Genomic DNA, 15979 nt, shown 5'->3' with positions numbered 1-15979 from the left:
GAGTTACATTTTGAGTGTCAAAATTGTGAGTCACTTGCATGTTTATGGTCAAGTGTGCCACATAATTAGTTTTAGTTACTTTTCGAAATAGCTCAGTTGGGAGAGCGTTAGACTGAAGATCTAAAGGTCCCTGGTTCGATCCTGGGTTATGGCATTACTTGTTGTTCTATCTTTATCCTCTGCTTTGCCTTCAAGGAAACCTCCCACAGCTTTGTTTGTGGGCATCAATTGTGTGTGCTACGCTGCTCCTCTGAAAGTAAGTCAAGTCATTCTTTTTCATCTGACATTGTGACATCATGACAGTAGGTTGTCGTTAGACAATGCGGCATGAAGTGTGAACTGGAGCGTTCTTGGATCCACCCAAAAAAAAATATTTTGGAGAATGTGGGCATCGATCCCACTAACTCTCGCATGCAAAGCAAGCGCTCTACCATTTGAGCTAATTCCCCAGCCTTTGTAAATTACCACAAGGAGCAACCAAGAGGGTCCAGTCTTGTCAGGCTATGCTGTTGGTGGACTTGTTCGTTTACGAGCCAGCGCTGGCCGAGGCTCTGTGCATCCTAAAACTTTTGCTCCGTGGCAAGCGGCCGGTTAGCTCAGTTGGTTAGAGAGTGGTGCTAATAACGCCAAGGTCGTGGGTTCGATCCCCGTACTGGCCAGGAGGTACATTTTGAGTTGTTGTTTTTCTTTATCCTCTGCATTGGCTTCAAGGAAACTTCCCACAGCTTTGTTTGTGGGCATCAATTGTGTGTGCTACGCTGCTCCTCTGAAAGTAAGTCACGTCATTCGTTTTCATCTGACATTGTGACATCAGTGTTACATGAAAGTTGCTTGTCATTGTTACATAACAGTAGGTTGTCGTTAGACAAAGCTGCATGAAGTGTGAACTGGAGCGTTCTTGGATCCACCAAAAAAAATGTTTTTTGGAGAATGTGGGCATCAATCCCACTACCTCTCGCGTGCAAAGCAGGCGCTCTACCATTTGAGCTAATTCCCCAGCCTTTTTAATTTTCCACAAGGGGCAACCAAGAGGGTCCAGTCTTGTCAGGCTATGCTGTTGGTGGACTTGTTCGTTTACGAGCCAGCACTGGCCGAGGCTCTGTGCATCCTAAAACTTTTGCGCCTTGGCAAGCGGCCGGTTAGCTCAGTCGGTTAGAGCGTGGTGCAAATAACGCCATGGTCGTGGGATCGATCAATGTACTGGCCATGAGGTACATTTTGAGTTGTTGTTTTTCTTTATCCTCTGCATTGGCTTCAAGGAAACTTCCCACAGCTTTGTTTGTGGGCATCAATTGTGTGTGCTACGCTGCTCCTCTGAAAGTAAGTCACGTCATTCGTTTTCATCTGACATTGTGACATCAGTGTTACATGAAAGTTGCTTGTCATTGTTACATAACAGTAGGTTGTCGTTAGACAAAGCTGCATGAAGTGTGAACTGGAGTGTTCTTGGATCCACCAAAAAAAAAATATTTTGGAGAACGTGGGCATCGATCCCACTACCTCTCGCATGCAAAGCAAGCGCTCTACCATTTGAGCTAATTCCCCAGCCTTTTTAATTTACCACAAGGAGCAACCAAGAGGGTCCAGTCTTGTCAGGCTATGCTGTTGGTGGACTTGTTCGTTTACGAGCCAGCACTGGCCGAGGCTCTGTGCATCCTAAAACTTTTGCTCTGTGGCAAGCGGCCGGTTAGCTCAGTTGGTTAGAGCGTGGTGCTAAAAACGTAAAGGTCGTGGGTTCGATCCCCGTACTGGCCATGAGGTACATTTTGAGTTGTTGTTTTTCTTTATCCTCTGCATCGACTTCAAGGAAACTTCCCACAGCTTTGTTTGTGGGCATCAATTGTGTGTGCTACGCTGCTCCTCTGAAAGTAAGTCACGTCATTCGTTTTCATCTGACATTGTGACATCAGTGTTACATGAAAGTTGCTTGTCATTGTTACATAACAGTAGGTTGTCGTTAGACAAAGCTGCATGAAGTGTGAACTGGAGCGTTCTTGGATCCACCAAAAAAAATGTTTTTTGGAGAATGTGGGCATCGATCCCACTACCTCTCGCATGCAAAGCAAGCGCTCTACCATTTGAGCTAATTCCCCAGAATATTTAATTTACCACAAGGAGCAACCAAGAGGGTCCAGTCTTGTCAGGCTATGCTGTTGGTGGACTTGTTCGTTTACGAGCCAGCACTGGCCGAGGCTCTGTGCATCCTAAAACTTTTGCTCTGTGGCAAGCGGCCGGTTAGCTCAGTTGGTTAGAGCGTGGTGCTAATAACGCCAAGGTCGTGGGTTCGATCCCCGTACTGGCCATGAGGTACATTTTGAGTTGTTGTTTTTCTTTATCCTCTGCATTGGCTTCAAGGAAACTTCCCACAGCTTTGTTTGTGGGCATCAATTGTGTGTGCTACGCTGCTCCTCTGAAAGTAAGTCACGTCATTCGTTTTCATCTGACATTGTGACATCAGTGTTACATGAAAGTTGCTTGTCATTGTTACATAACAGTAGGTTGTCGTTAGACAAAGCTGCATGAAGTGTGAACTGGAGCGTTCTTGGATCCACCAAAAAAAATGTTTTTGGGAGAATGTGGGCATCGATCCCACTACCTCTCGCATGCAAAGCAAGCGCTCTACCATTTGAGCTAATTCCCCAGCCTTTTTAATTTACCACAAGGAGCAACCAAGAGGGTCCAGTCTTGTCAGGCTATGCTGTTGGTGGACTTGTTCGTTTACGAGCCAGCACTGGCCGAGGCTCTGTGCATCCTAAAACTTTTGCTCCGTGGCAAGCGGCCGGTTAGCTCAGTTGGTTCGAGCGTGGTGCTAATAAAGCCAAGGTCGTGGCTTCGATCCCCGTACTGGCCATGAGGTACATTTTGAGTTGTTGTTTTTCTTTATCCTCTGCATCGGCTTCAAGGAAACTTCCCACAGCTTTGTTTGTGGGCATCAATTGTGTGTGCTACGCTGCTCCTCTGAAAGTAAGTCACGTCATTCGTTTTCATCTGACATTGTGACATCAGTGTTACATGAAAGTTGCTTGTCATTGTTACATAACAGTAGGTTGTCGTTAGACAAAGCTGCATGAAGTGTGAACTGGAGCGTTCTTGGATCCACCCAAAAAAAATGTTTTTGGGAGAATGTGGGCATCGATCCCACTACCTCTCACATGCAAAGCAAGCGCTCTACCATTTGAGCTAATTCCCCAGCCTTTTTAATTTACCACAAGGAGCAACCAAGAGGGTCCAGTCTTGTCAGGCTATGCTGTTGGTGGACTTGTTCGTTTACGAGCCAGCACTGGCCGAGGCTCTGTGCATCCTAAAACTTTTGCTCCGTGGGAAGCGGCCGGTTAGCTCAGTTGGTTAGAGTGTGGTGCTAATAACGCCAAGGTCGTGGGTTCGATCCCCGTACTGGCCATGAGGTACATTTTGAGTTGTTGTTTTTTTTCTTTATCCTCTGCATTGGCTTCAAGGAAACTTCCCACAGCTTTGTTTGTGGGCATCAATTGTGTGTGCTACGCTGCTCCTCTGAAAGTAAGTCACGTCATTCGTTTTCATCTGACATTGTGACATCAGTGTTACATGAAAGTTGCTTGTCATTGTTACATAACAGTAGGTTGTCGTTAGACAAAGCTGCATGAAGTGTGAACTGGAGCGTTCTTGGATCCACCAAAAAAAATGTTTTTGGGAGAATGTGGGCATCGATCCCACTACCTCTCTCATGCAAAGCAAGCGCTCTACCATTTGAGCTAATTCCCCAGCCTTTTTAATTTACCACAAGGAGCAACCAAGAGGGTCCAGTCTTGTCAGGCTATGCTGTTGGTGGACTTGTTCGTTTACGAGCCAGCACTGGCCGAGGCTCTGTGCATCCTAAAACTTTTGCTCCGTGGCAAGCGGCCGGTTAGCTCAGTTGGTTCGAGCGTGGTGCTAATAACGCCAAGGTCGTGGGTTCGATCTCCGTACTGGCCATGAGGTACATTTTGAGTTGTTGTTTTACTTTATCCTCTGCATTGGCTTCAAGGAAACTTCCCACAGCTTTGTTTGTGGGCATCAATTGTGTGTGCTACGCTGCTCCTCTGAAAGTAAGTCACGTCATTCGTTTTCATCTGACATTGTGACATCAGTGTTACATGAAAGTTGCTTCTCATTGTTACATAACAGTAGGTTGTCGTTAGACAAAGCTGCATGAAGTGTGAACTGGAGCGTTCTTGGATCCACCAAAAAAAATGTTTTTTGGAGAACGTGGGCATCGATCCCACTACCTCTCGCATGCAAAGCAAGCGCTCTACCATTTGAGCTAATTGCCCAGCATTTTTAATTTACCACAAGGAGCAACCAAGACGGTCCAGTCTTGTCAGGCTATGCTGTTGGTGGACTTGTTCGTTTACGAGCCAGCACTGGCCGAGGCTCTGTGCATCCTAAAACTTTTGCTGCATGGCAAGCGGCCGGTTAGCTCAGTTGGTTAGAGCGTGGTGCTAATAACGCCAAGGTCGTGGGTTCGATCCCCGTACTGGCCATGAGGTACATTTTGAGTTGTTGTTTTTCTTTATCCTCTGCATCGGCTTCAAGGAAACTTCCCACAGCTTTGTTTGTGGGCATCAATTGTGTGTGCTACGCTGCTCCTCTGAAAGTAAGTCACGTCATTCGTTTTCATCTGACATTGTGACATCAGTGTTACATGAAAGTTGCTTGTCATTGTTACATAACAGTAGGTTGTCGTTAGACAAAGCTGCATGAAGTGTGAACTGGAGCGTTCTTGGATCCACCAAAAAAAAAAAAATTCGGAGAATGTGGGCATCGATCCCACTACCTCTCGCATGCAAAGCAAGCGCTCTACCATTTGAGCTAATTCCCCAGCCTTTGTATTTTACCACAAGGAGCAACCAAGAGGGTCCAGTCTTGTCAGGCTATGCTGTTGGTGGACTTGTTCGTTTACAAGCCAGCACTGGCCGAGGCTCTGTGCATCCTAAAACTTTTGCTCCGTGGCAAGCGGCCGGTTAGCTCAGTTGGTTCGAGCGTGGTGCTAATAACGCCAAGGTCGTGGGTTCGATCCCCGTACTGGCCATGAGTTTCATTTTCAGTGTCAAAATTGTGAGTCACTTGCATGTGTATGGTCAAGTGTGCCACATACTTAGTTTTAGTACTTCGAAGTAGCTCAGTTGGGAGAGCGTTAGACTGACAGGTCCCTGGTTTGATCCTGGGTTATGGCATTATTGTTGTTCTATCTTTATCCTCTGCTTTGCCTTCAAGGAAACGTCCCACAGTCATTTGTTTGTGGGCATCTGACATTGTGTGTGCTACGCTGCTCCTCTGAAAGTAAGTCAGTCATTCGTCTATTCATCTGACATCATGACAGTAGGTTGTCGTTAGACAAAGCTGCATGAAGTGTGAACTGGAGCGTTCTTGGATCCACCAAAAAAAATGCTTTTGTGAGAAAGTGGGCATCGATTCCACTAACTCTCGCATGCAAAGCAAGCGCTCTACCATTTGAGCTAATTCCCCAGCCTTTTTAATTTACCACAAGGAGCAACCAAGAGGGTCCAGTCTTGTCAGGCTATGTTGTTGGTGGACTTGTTCGTTTACGAGCCAGCACTGGCCGAGGCTCTGTCCATCCTAAAACTTTTGCTCCGTGGCAAGCGGCCGGTTAGCTCAGTTGGTTAGAGCGTGGTGCTAATAACGCCAAGGTCGTGGGTTCGATCCCCGTACTGGCCATGAGGTACATTTTGAGTTGTTGTTTTTTCTTTATCCTCTGCATTGGCTTCAAGGAAACTTCCCACAGCTTTGTTTGTGGGCATCAATTGTGTGTGCTACGCTGCTCCTCTGAAAGTAAGTCACGTCATTCGTTTTCATCTGACATTGTGACATCAGTGTTACATGAAAGTTGCTTGTCATTGTTACATAACAGTAGGTTGTCGTTAGACAAAGCTGCATGAAGTGTGAACTGGAGCGTTCTTGGATCCACCAAAAAAAATGCTTTTGTGAGAAAGTGGGCATCGATTCCACTAACTCTCGCATGCAAAGCAAGCGCTCTACCATTTGAGCTAATTCCCCAGCCTTTTTAATTTACCACAAGGAGCAACCAAGAGGGTCCAGTCTTGTCAGGCTATGCTGTTGGTGGACTTGTTCGTTTACGAGCCAGCACTGGCCGAGGCTCTGTGCATCCTAAAACTTTTGCTCCGTGGCAAGCGGCCGGTTAGCTCAGTTGGTTAGAGCGTGGTGCTAATAACGCCAAGGTCGTGGGTTCGATCCCCGTACTGGCCATGAGGTACATTTTGAGTTGTTGTTTTTCTTTATCCTCTGCATTGGCTTCAAGGAAACTTCCCACAGCTTTGTTTGTGGGCATCAATTGTGTGTGCTACGCTGCTCCTCTGAAAGTAAGTCACGTCATTCGTTTTCATCTGACATTGTGACATCAGTGTTACATGAAAGTTGCTTGTCATTGTTACATAACAGTAGGTTGTCGTTAGACAAAGCTGCATGAAGTGTGAACTGGAGCGTTCTTGGATCCACCAAAAAAAATGTTTTTTGGAGAACGTGGGCATCGATCCCACTACCTCTCGCATGCAAAGCAAGCGCTCTACCATTTGAGCTAATTCCCCAGCCTTTTTAATTTACCACAAGGAGCAACCAAGAAGGTCCAGTCTTGTCAGGCTATGCTGTTGGTGGACTTGTTCGTTTACGAGCCAGCACTGGCCGAGGCTCTGTGCATCCTAAAACTTTTGCTCCGTGGCAAGCGGCCGGTTAGCTCAGTTGGTTAGAGCGTGTTGCTAATAACGCCAAGGTCGTGGGTTCGATCCCCGTACTGGCCATGAGGTACATTTTGAGTTGTTGTTTTTCTTTATCCTCTGCATCGGCTTCAAGGAAACTTCCCACAGCTTTGTTTGTGGGCATCAATTGTGTGTGCTACGCTGCTCCTCTGAAAGTAAGTCACGTCATTCGTTTTCATCTGACATTGTGACATCAGTGTTACATGAAAGTTGCTTGTCATTGTTACATAACAGTAGGTTGTCGTTAGACAAAGCTGCATGAAGTGTGAACTGGAGCGTTCTTGGATCCACCAAAAAAAAAAAAATTTGGAGAATGTGGGCATCGATCCCACTACCTCTCGCATGCAAAGCAAGCGCTCTACCATTTGAGCTAATTCCCCAGCCTTTGTATTTTACCACAAGGAGCAACCAAGAGGGTCCAGTCTTGTCAGGCTATGCTGTTGGTGGACTTGTTCGTTTACAAGCCAGCACTGGCCGAGGCTCTGTGCATCCTAAAACTTTTGCTCCGTGGCAAGCGGCCGGTTAGCTCAGTTGGTTCGAGCGTGGTGCTAATAACGCCAAGGTCGTGGGTTCGATCCCCGTACTGGCCATGAGGTACATTTTGAGTTGTTGTTTTTCTTTATCCTCTGCATCGGCTTCAAGGAAACTTCCCACAGCTTTGTTTGTGGGCATCAATTGTGTGTGCTACGCTGCTCCTCTGAAAGTAAGTCACGTCATTCGTTTTCATCTGACATTGTGACATCAGTGTTACATGAAAGTTGCTTGTCATTGTTACATAACAGTAGGTTGTCGTTAGACAAAGCTGCATGAAGTGTGAACTGGAGCGTTCTTGGATCCACCCCAAAAAATGTTTTTGGGAGAATGTGGGCATCGATCCCACTACCTCTCGCATGCAAAGCAAGCGCTCTACCATTTGAGCTAATTCCCCAGCCTATTTATTTTACCACAAGGAGCAACCAAGAGGGTCCAGTCTTGTCAGGCTATGCTGTTGGTGGACTTGTTCGTTTACGAGCCAGCACTGGCCGAGGCTCTGTGCATCCTAAAACTTTTGCTCCGTGGCAAGCGGCCGGTTAGCTCAGTTGGTTCGAGCGTGGTGCTAATAACGCCAAGGTCGTGGGTTCGATCCCCGTACTGTCCATGAGGTACATCTTGAGTTGTTGTTTTTCTTTATCCTCTGCATCGGCTTCAAGGAAACTTCCCACAGCTTTGTTTGTGGGCATCAATTGTGTGTGCTACGCTGCTCCTCTGAAAGTAAGTCACGTCATTCGTTTTCATCTGACATTGTGACATCAGTGTTACATGAAAGTTGCTTGTCATTGTTACATAACAGTAGGTTGTCGTTAGACAAAGCTGCATGAAGTGTGAACTGGAGCGTTCTTGGATCCACCCCAAAAAATGTTTTTGGGAGAACGTGGGCATCGATCCCACTACCTCTCGCATGCAAAGCAAGCGCTCTACCATTTGAGCTAATTCCCCAGCATTTTCAAATTACCACAAGGAGCAACAAAGAGGGTCCAGTCTTGTCAGGCTATGCTGTTGGTGGACTTGTTCGTTTACGAGCCAGCACTGGCCGAGGCTCTGTGCATCCTAAAACTTTTACTCCGTGGCATGCGGCCGGTTAGCTCAGTTGGTTAGAGCGTGGTGCTAATAACGCCAAGGTCGTGGGTTCGATCCCCGTACTGGCCATGAGGTACATTTTGAGTTGTTGTTTTTCTTTATCCTCTGCATTGGCTTCAAGGAAACTTCCCACAGCTTTGTTTGTGGGCATCAATTGTGTGTGCTACGCTGCTCCTCTGAAAGTAAGTCACGTCATTCGTTTTCATCTGACATTGTGACATCAGTGTTACATGAAAGTTGCTTGTCATTGTTACATAACAGTAGGTTGTCGTTAGACAAAGCTGCATGAAGTGTGAACTGGAGCGTTCTTGGATCCACCAAAAAAAATGTTTTTTGGAGAATGTGGGCATCGATCCCACTAGCTCTCGCATGCAAAGCAAGCACTCTACCATTTGAGCTAATTCCCCAGCCTTTTCAATTTACCACAAGGAGCAACCAAGAGGGTCCAGTCTTGTCAGGCTATGCTGTTGGTGGACTTGTTCGTTTACGAGCCAGCACTGGCCGAGGCTCTGTGCATCCTAAAACTTTTGTTCCGTGGCAAGCGGCCGGTTAGCTCAGTTGGTTAGAGCGTGGTGCTAATAAAGCCAAGGTCGTGGGTTCGATCCCCGTACTGGCCATGAGGTACATTTTGAGTTGTTGTTTTTCTTTATCCTCTGCATTGGCTTCAAGGAAACTTCCCACAGCTTTGTTTGTGGGCATCAATTGTGTGTGCTACGCTGCTCCTCTGAAAGTAAGTCACGTCATTCGTTTTCATCTGACATTGTGACATCAGTGTTACATGAAAGTTGCTTGTCATTGTTACATAACAGTAGGTTGTCGTTAGACAAAGCTGCATGAAGTGTGAACTGGAGCGTTCTTGGATCCACCAAAAAAAATGTTTTTTGGAGAATGTGGGCATCGATCCCACTACCTCTCGCATGCAAAGCAAGCACTCTACCATTTGAGCTAATTCCCCAGCCTTTTTAATTTACCACAAGGAGCAACCAAGAGGGTCCAGTCTTGTCAGGCTATGCTGTTGGTGGACTTGTTCGTTTACGAGCCAGCACTGGCCGAGGCTCTGTGCATCCTAAAACTTTTGCTCCGTGGCAAGCGGCCGGTTAGCTCAGTTGGTTAGAGCGTGGTGCTAATAACGCCAAGGTCGTGGGTTCGATCCCCGTACTGGCCATGAGGTACATTTTGAGTTGTTGTTTTTCTTTATCCTCTGCATTGGCTTCAAGGAAACTTCCCACAGCTTTGTTTGTGGGCATCAATTGTGTGTGCTACGCTGCTCCTCTGAAAGTAAGTCACGTCATTCGTTTTCATCTGACATTGTGACATCAGTGTTACATGAAAGTTGCTTGTCATTGTTACATAACAGTAGGTTGTCGTTAGACAAAGCTGCATGAAGTGTGAACTGGAGCGTTCTTGGATCCACCAAAAAAAATGTTTTTTGGAGAATGTGGGCATCGATCCCACTACCTCTCGCATGCAAAGCAAGCGCTCTACCATTTGAGCTAATTCCCCAGCCTTTTTAATTTACCACAAGGAGCAACCAAGAGGGTCCAGTCTTGTCAGGCTATGCTGTTGGTGGACTTGTTCGTTTACGAGCCAGCACTGGCCGAGGCTCTGTGCATCCTAAAACTTTTGCTCCGTGGCAAGCGGCCGGTTAGCTCAGTTGGTTAGAGCGTGGTGCTAATAACGCCAAGGTCGTGGGTTCGATCCCCGTACTGGCCATGAGGTACATTTTGAGTTGTTGTTTTTCTTTATCCTCTGCATTGGCTTCAAGGAAACTTCCCACAGCTTTGTTTGTGGGCATCAATTGTGTGTGCTACGCTGCTCCTCTGAAAGTAAGTCACGTCATTCGTTTTCATCTGACATTGTGACATCAGTGTTACATGAAAGTTGCTTGTCATTGTTACATAACAGTAGGTTGTCGTTAGACAAAGCTGCATGAAGTGTGAACTGGAGCGTTCTTGGATCCACCCAAAAAAATGTTTTTGGGAGAATGTGGGCATCGATCCCACTACCTCTCGCATGCAAAGCAAGCGCTCTACCATTTGAGCTAATTCCCCAGCCTTTTTAATTTACCACAAGGAGCAACCAAGAGGGTCCAGTCTTGTCAGGCTATGCTGTTGGTGGACTTGTTCGTTTACGAGCCAGCACTGGCCGAGGCTCTGTGCATCCTAAAACTTTTGCTCCGTGGCAAGCGGCCGGTTAGCTCAGTTGGTTAGAGCGTGGTGCTAATAACGCCAAGGTCGTGGGTTCGATCCCCGTACTGGCCATGAGGTACATTTTGAGTTGTTGTTTTTCTTTATCCTCTGCATTGGCTTCAAGGAAACTTCCCACAGCTTTGTTTGTGGGCATCAATTGTGTGTGCTACGCTGCTCCTCTGAAAGTAAGTCACGTCATTCGTTTTCATCTGACATTGTGACATCAGTGTTACATGAAAGTTGCTTGTCATTGTTACATAACAGTAGGTTGTCGTTAGACAAAGCTGCATGAAGTGTGAACTGGAGCGTTCTTGGATCCACCAAAAAAAATGTTTTTGGGAGAATGTGGGCATCGATCCCACTACCTCTCGCATGCAAAGCAAGCGCTCTACCATTTGAGCTAATTCCCCAGCCTTTTTAATTTACCACAAGGAGCAACCAAGAGGGTCCAGTCTTGTCAGGCTATGCTGTTGGTGGACTTGTTCGTTTACGAGCCAGCACTGGCCGAGGCTCTGTGCATCCTAAAACTTTTGCTCCGTGGCAAGCGGCCGGTTAGCTCAGTTGGTTAGAGCGTGGTGCTAATAACGCCAAGGTCGTGGGTTCGATCCCCGTACTGGCCATGAGGTACATTTTGAGTTGTTGTTTTTCTTTATCCTCTGCATTGGCTTCAAGGAAACTTCCCACAGCTTTGTTTGTGGGCATCAATTGTGTGTGCTACGCTGCTCCTCTGAAAGTAAGTCACGTCATTCGTTTTCATCTGACATTGTGACATCAGTGTTACATGAAAGTTGCTTGTCATTGTTACATAACAGTAGGTTGTCGTTAGACAAAGCTGCATGAAGTGTGAACTGGAGCGTTCTTGGATCCACCAAAAAAAATGTTTTTTGGAGAATGTGGGCATCGATCCCACTACCTCTCGCATGCAAAGCAAGCGCTCTACCATTTGAGCTAATTCCCCAGCCTTTTTAATTTACCACAAGGAGCAACCAAGAGGGTCCAGTCTTGTCAGGCTATGCTGTTGGTGGACTTGTTCGTTTACGAGCCAGCACTGGCCGAGGCTCTGTGCATCCTAAAACTTTTGCTCCGTGGCAAGCGGCCGGTTAGCTCAGTTGGTTAGAGCGTGGTGCTAATAACGCCAAGGTCGTGGGTTCGATCCCCGTACTGGCCATGGAGGTACATTTTGAGTTGTTGTTTTTCTTTATCCTCTGCATTGGCTTCAAGGAAACTTCCCACAGCTTTGTTTGTGGGCATCAATTGTGTGTGCTACGCTGCTCCTCTGAAAGTAAGTCACGTCATTCGTTTTCATCTGACATTGTGACATCAGTGTTACATGAAAGTTGCTTGTCATTGTTACATAACAGTAGGTTGTCGTTAGACAAAGCTGCATGAAGTGTGAACTGGAGCGTTCTTGGATCCACCCCAAAAAATGTTTTTGGGAGAATGTGGGCATCGATCCCACTACCTCTCGCATGCAAAGCAAGCGCTCTACCATTTGAGCTAATTCCCCAGCCTTTTTAATTTACCACAAGGAGCAACCAAGAGGGTCCAGTCTTGTCAGGCTATGCTGTTGGTGGACTTGTTCGTTTACGAGCCAGCACTGGCCGAGGCTCTGTGCATCCTAAAACTTTTGCTCCGTGGCAAGCGGCCGGTTAGCTCAGTTGGTTAGAGCGTGGTGCTAATAACAGCCAAGGTCGTGGGTTCGATCCCCGTACTGGCCATGAGGTACATTTTGAGTTGTTGTTTTTCTTTATCCTCTGCATTGGCTTCAAGGAAACTTCCCACAGCTTTGTTTGTGGGCATCAATTGTGTGTGCTACGCTGCTCCTCTGAAAGTAAGTCACGTCATTCGTTTTCATCTGACATCATGACAGTAGGTTGTCGTTAGACAAAGCTGCATGAAGTGTGAACTGGAGCGTTCTTGGATCCACCAAAAAAAATGTTTTTTGGAGAATGTGGGCATCGATCCCACTACCTCTCGCATGCAAAGCAAGCGCTCTACCATTTGAGCTAATTCCCCAGCCTTTTTAATTTACCACAAGGAGCAACCAAGAGGGTCCAGTCTTGTCAGGCTATGCTGTTGGTGGACTTGTTCGTTTACGAGCCAGCACTGGCCGAGGCTCTGTGCATCCTAAAACTTTTGCTCCGTGGCAAGCGGCCGGTTAGCTCAGTTGGTTAGAGCGTGGTGCTAATAACGCCAAGGTCGTGGGTTCGATCCCCGTACTGGCCATGAGGTACATTTTGAGTTGTTGTTTTTCTTTATCCTCTGCATTGGCTTCAAGGAAACTTCCCACAGCTTTGTTTGTGGGCATCAATTGTGTGTGCTACGCTGCTCCTCTGAAAGTAAGTCATGTCATTCGTTTTCATCTGACATTGTGACATCAGTGTTACATGAAAGTTGCTTGTCATTGTTACATGACAGTAGGTTGTCGTTAGACAAAGCTGCATGAAGTGTGAACTGGAGCGTTCTTGGATCCACCAAAAAAAATGCTTTTGTGAGAAAGTGGGCATCGATCCCACAAACTCTCGCATGCAAAGCAAGCACTCTACCATTTGAGCTAATTCCCCAGCCTTTTTGATTTGCCACAAGGAGCAACCAAGAGGGTCCAGTCTTGTCAGGCTATGCTGTTGGTGGACTTGTTCGTTTACGCGCCAGCACTGGCCGAGGCTCTGTGCATCCTAAAAATGTTGCTCTGTTGAAAGCGGCCGGTTAGCTCAGTTGGTTAGAGCGTGGTGCTAATAACGCCAAGGTCGTGGGTTCGATCCCCGTACTGGCCATGAGTTTCATTTTGAGTTTCAAAATTGTGAGTCACTTGCATGTGTATGGTCAAGTGTGCCAAATAATTAGTTTTAGTGACTTGCCGGAATAGCTCAGTTGGGAGAGCGTTAGACTGAAGATCTAAAGGTCCCTGGTTCGATCCCGGGTTTCGGCATTAGTTGTTGTTCTATCTTTATCCTCTGCTTTGGCTTCAAGGAAACTTCCCACAGCTTTGTTTGTGGGCATCAATTGTGTGTGCTACGCTGCTCCTCTGAAAGTAAGTCACGTCGTTCTTTTTCATCTGACATCATGACAGTAGGTTGTCGTTAGACAAAGCTGCATGAAGTGTGAACTGGAGCGTTCTTGGATCCACCAAAAAAAATGCTTTTGTGAGAAAGTGGGCATCGATCCCACAAACTCTCGCATGCAAAGCAAGCACTCTACCATTTGAGCTAATTCCCCAGCCTTTTTAATTTACCACAAGGAGCAACCAAGAGGGTCCAGTCTTGTCAGGCTATGTTGTTGGTGGACTTGTTCGTTTACGAGCCAGCACTGGCCGAGGCTCTGTCCATCCTAAAACTTTTGCTCCGTGGCAAGCGGCCGGTTAGCTCAGTTGGTTAGAGCGTGGTGCTAATAACGCCAAGGTCGTGGGTTCGATCCCCGTACTGGCCATGAGTTTCATTTTGAGTTTCAAAATTGTGAGTCACTTGCATGTGTATGGTCAAGTGTGCCACAAAAATAATTTTAGTGACTTGCCGAAATAGCTCAGTTGGGAGAGCGTTAGACTAAAGGTCCCTGGTTCGATCCCGGGTTTCGGCATTAGTTGTTGTTCTATCTTTATCCTCTGCTTTGGCTTCAAGGAAACTTCCCACAGCTTTGTTTGTGGGCATCAATTGTGTGTGCTACGCTGCTCCTCTGAAAGTAAGTCACGTCGTTCTTTTTCATCTGACATCATGACAGTAGGTTGTCGTTAGACAAAGCTGCATGAAGTGTGAACTGGAGCGTTCTTGGATCCACCAAAAAAAATGTTTTTTGGAGAATGTGGGCATCGATCCCACTACCTCTCGCATGCAAAGCAAGCACTCTACCATTTGAGCTAATTCCCCAGCCTTTTTAATTTACCACAAGGAGCAACCAAGAGGGTCCAGTCTTGTCAGGCTATGTTGTTGGTGGACTTGTTCGTTTACGAGCCAGCACTGGCCGAGGCTCTGTCCATCCTAAAACTTTTGCTCCGTGGCAAGCGGCCGGTTAGCTCAGTTGGTTAGAGCGTGGTGCTAATAACGCCAAGGTCGTGGGTTCGATCCCCGTACTGGCCATGAGTTTCATTTTCAGTGTCAAAATTGTGAGTCACTTGCATGTGTATGGTCAAGTGTGCCAAATAATTAGTTTTAGTGACTTGCCGGAATAGCTCAGTTGGGAGAGCGTTAGACTGAAGATCTAAAGGTCCCTGGTTCGATCCCGGGTTTCGGCATTAGTTGTTGTTCTATCTTTATCCTCTGCTTTGGCTTCAAGGAAACTTCCCACAGCTTTGTTTGTGGGCATCAATTGTGTGTGCTACGCTGCTCCTCTGAAAGTAAGTCATGTCATTCGTTTTCATCTGACATTGTGACATCAGTGTTACATGAAAGTTGCTTGTCATTGTTACATGACAGTAGGTTGTCGTTAGACAAAGCTGCATGAAGTGTGAACTGGAGCGTTCTTGGATCCACCAAAAAAAATGCTTTTGTGAGAAAGTGGGCATCGATTCCACTAACTCTCGCATGCAAAGCAAGCGCTCTACCATTTGAGCTAATTCCCCAGCCTTTTTAATTTACCACAAGGAGCAACCAAGAGGGTCCAGTCTTGTCAGGCTATGTTGTTGGTGGACTTGTTCGTTTACGCACCAGCACTGGCCGAGGGTCTGTGCATCCTAAAAAAAATTCTCTGTTGAAAGAGGCAGGTTAGCTCAGTTGTTTAGAGCGTGGTGCTAATAACGCCAAGGTCGTGGGTTCGATCCCCGTACTGGCCATGAGTTTCATTTTCAGTGTCAAAATTGTGAGTCACTTGCATGTGTATGGTCAAGTGTGCCAAATAATTAGTTTTAGTGACTTGCCGGAATAGCTCAGTTGGGAGAGCGTTAGACTAAAGGTCCCTGGTTCGATCCCGGGTTTCGGCATTAGTTGTTGTTCTATCTTTATCCTCTGCTTTGGCTTCAAGGAAACTTCCCACAGCTTTGTTTGTGGGCATCAATTGTGTGTGCTACGCTGCTCCTCTGAAAGTAAGTCACGTCGTTCTTTTTCATCTGACATCATGACAGTAGGTTGTCGTTAGACAAAGCTGCATGAAGTGTGAACTGGAGCGTTCTTGGATCCACCAAAAAAAATGCTTTTGTGAGAAAGTGGGCATCGATCCCACAAACTCTCGCATGCAAAGCAAGCACTCTACCATTTGAGCTAATTCCCCAGCCTTTTTAATTTACCACAAGGAGCAACCAAGAGGGTCCAGTCTTGTCAGGCTATGTTGTTGGTGGACTTGTTCGTTTACGAGCCAGCACTGGCCGAGGCTCTGTCCATCCTAAAACTTTTGCTCCGTGGCAAGCGGCCGGTTAGCTCAGTTGGTTAGAGCGTGGTGCTAATAACGCCAAGGTCGTGGGTTCGATCCCCGTACTGGCCATGAGGTACATTTTGAGTT

General features: G+C 46.6%; 19 non-coding genes across 19 annotated transcripts; all 19 read left to right on the top strand.

Moving 5' to 3' along the window:
* The first annotated feature begins 81 nt into the window (after positions 1 to 81).
* trnaf-gaa (transfer RNA phenylalanine (anticodon GAA)) lies at positions 82 to 154 on the top strand. The gene has a single exon. It is a non-coding gene; the product is annotated as a tRNA-Phe (tRNA).
* Positions 155 to 1681: 1527 nt separating this feature from the next.
* trnaf-aaa (transfer RNA phenylalanine (anticodon AAA)) lies at positions 1682 to 1755 on the top strand. Its single transcript has one exon. It is a non-coding gene; the product is annotated as a tRNA-Phe (tRNA).
* A 474-nt stretch (positions 1756 to 2229) lies between these two features.
* trnai-aau (transfer RNA isoleucine (anticodon AAU)) lies at positions 2230 to 2303 on the top strand. Its single transcript has one exon. It is a non-coding gene; the product is annotated as a tRNA-Ile (tRNA).
* A 2122-nt stretch (positions 2304 to 4425) lies between these two features.
* Positions 4426 to 4499, top strand: trnai-aau (transfer RNA isoleucine (anticodon AAU)). The gene has a single exon. It is a non-coding gene; the product is annotated as a tRNA-Ile (tRNA).
* Positions 4500 to 5620: 1121 nt separating this feature from the next.
* trnai-aau (transfer RNA isoleucine (anticodon AAU)) lies at positions 5621 to 5694 on the top strand. The gene has a single exon. It is a non-coding gene; the product is annotated as a tRNA-Ile (tRNA).
* Positions 5695 to 6169: 475 nt separating this feature from the next.
* Positions 6170 to 6243, top strand: trnai-aau (transfer RNA isoleucine (anticodon AAU)). The gene has a single exon. It is a non-coding gene; the product is annotated as a tRNA-Ile (tRNA).
* Positions 6244 to 8361: 2118 nt separating this feature from the next.
* trnai-aau (transfer RNA isoleucine (anticodon AAU)) lies at positions 8362 to 8435 on the top strand. The gene has a single exon. It is a non-coding gene; the product is annotated as a tRNA-Ile (tRNA).
* A 1022-nt stretch (positions 8436 to 9457) lies between these two features.
* trnai-aau (transfer RNA isoleucine (anticodon AAU)) lies at positions 9458 to 9531 on the top strand. The gene has a single exon. It is a non-coding gene; the product is annotated as a tRNA-Ile (tRNA).
* A 474-nt stretch (positions 9532 to 10005) lies between these two features.
* trnai-aau (transfer RNA isoleucine (anticodon AAU)) lies at positions 10006 to 10079 on the top strand. The gene has a single exon. It is a non-coding gene; the product is annotated as a tRNA-Ile (tRNA).
* A 474-nt stretch (positions 10080 to 10553) lies between these two features.
* trnai-aau (transfer RNA isoleucine (anticodon AAU)) lies at positions 10554 to 10627 on the top strand. The gene has a single exon. It is a non-coding gene; the product is annotated as a tRNA-Ile (tRNA).
* Positions 10628 to 11101: 474 nt separating this feature from the next.
* trnai-aau (transfer RNA isoleucine (anticodon AAU)) lies at positions 11102 to 11175 on the top strand. The gene has a single exon. It is a non-coding gene; the product is annotated as a tRNA-Ile (tRNA).
* Positions 11176 to 11649: 474 nt separating this feature from the next.
* On the top strand, positions 11650 to 11723 carry trnai-aau (transfer RNA isoleucine (anticodon AAU)). The gene has a single exon. It is a non-coding gene; the product is annotated as a tRNA-Ile (tRNA).
* A 984-nt stretch (positions 11724 to 12707) lies between these two features.
* Positions 12708 to 12781, top strand: trnai-aau (transfer RNA isoleucine (anticodon AAU)). The gene has a single exon. It is a non-coding gene; the product is annotated as a tRNA-Ile (tRNA).
* A 474-nt stretch (positions 12782 to 13255) lies between these two features.
* trnai-aau (transfer RNA isoleucine (anticodon AAU)) lies at positions 13256 to 13329 on the top strand. Its single transcript has one exon. It is a non-coding gene; the product is annotated as a tRNA-Ile (tRNA).
* An 82-nt stretch (positions 13330 to 13411) lies between these two features.
* Positions 13412 to 13484, top strand: trnaf-gaa (transfer RNA phenylalanine (anticodon GAA)). The gene has a single exon. It is a non-coding gene; the product is annotated as a tRNA-Phe (tRNA).
* Positions 13485 to 13907: 423 nt separating this feature from the next.
* On the top strand, positions 13908 to 13981 carry trnai-aau (transfer RNA isoleucine (anticodon AAU)). The gene has a single exon. It is a non-coding gene; the product is annotated as a tRNA-Ile (tRNA).
* A 570-nt stretch (positions 13982 to 14551) lies between these two features.
* On the top strand, positions 14552 to 14625 carry trnai-aau (transfer RNA isoleucine (anticodon AAU)). Its single transcript has one exon. It is a non-coding gene; the product is annotated as a tRNA-Ile (tRNA).
* Positions 14626 to 14707: 82 nt separating this feature from the next.
* On the top strand, positions 14708 to 14780 carry trnaf-gaa (transfer RNA phenylalanine (anticodon GAA)). Its single transcript has one exon. It is a non-coding gene; the product is annotated as a tRNA-Phe (tRNA).
* A 1107-nt stretch (positions 14781 to 15887) lies between these two features.
* Positions 15888 to 15961, top strand: trnai-aau (transfer RNA isoleucine (anticodon AAU)). The gene has a single exon. It is a non-coding gene; the product is annotated as a tRNA-Ile (tRNA).
* The last annotated feature ends 18 nt before the right edge of the window (positions 15962 to 15979 follow it).

The sequence above is a fragment of the Salvelinus alpinus genome, chromosome 26, assembly GCF_045679555.1.
Source record: "Salvelinus alpinus chromosome 26, SLU_Salpinus.1, whole genome shotgun sequence".
In the NCBI taxonomy this organism is placed as follows: domain Eukaryota; kingdom Metazoa; phylum Chordata; class Actinopteri; order Salmoniformes; family Salmonidae; genus Salvelinus; species Salvelinus alpinus.
This window is presented reverse-complemented; position numbering and strand designations above follow the sequence as displayed.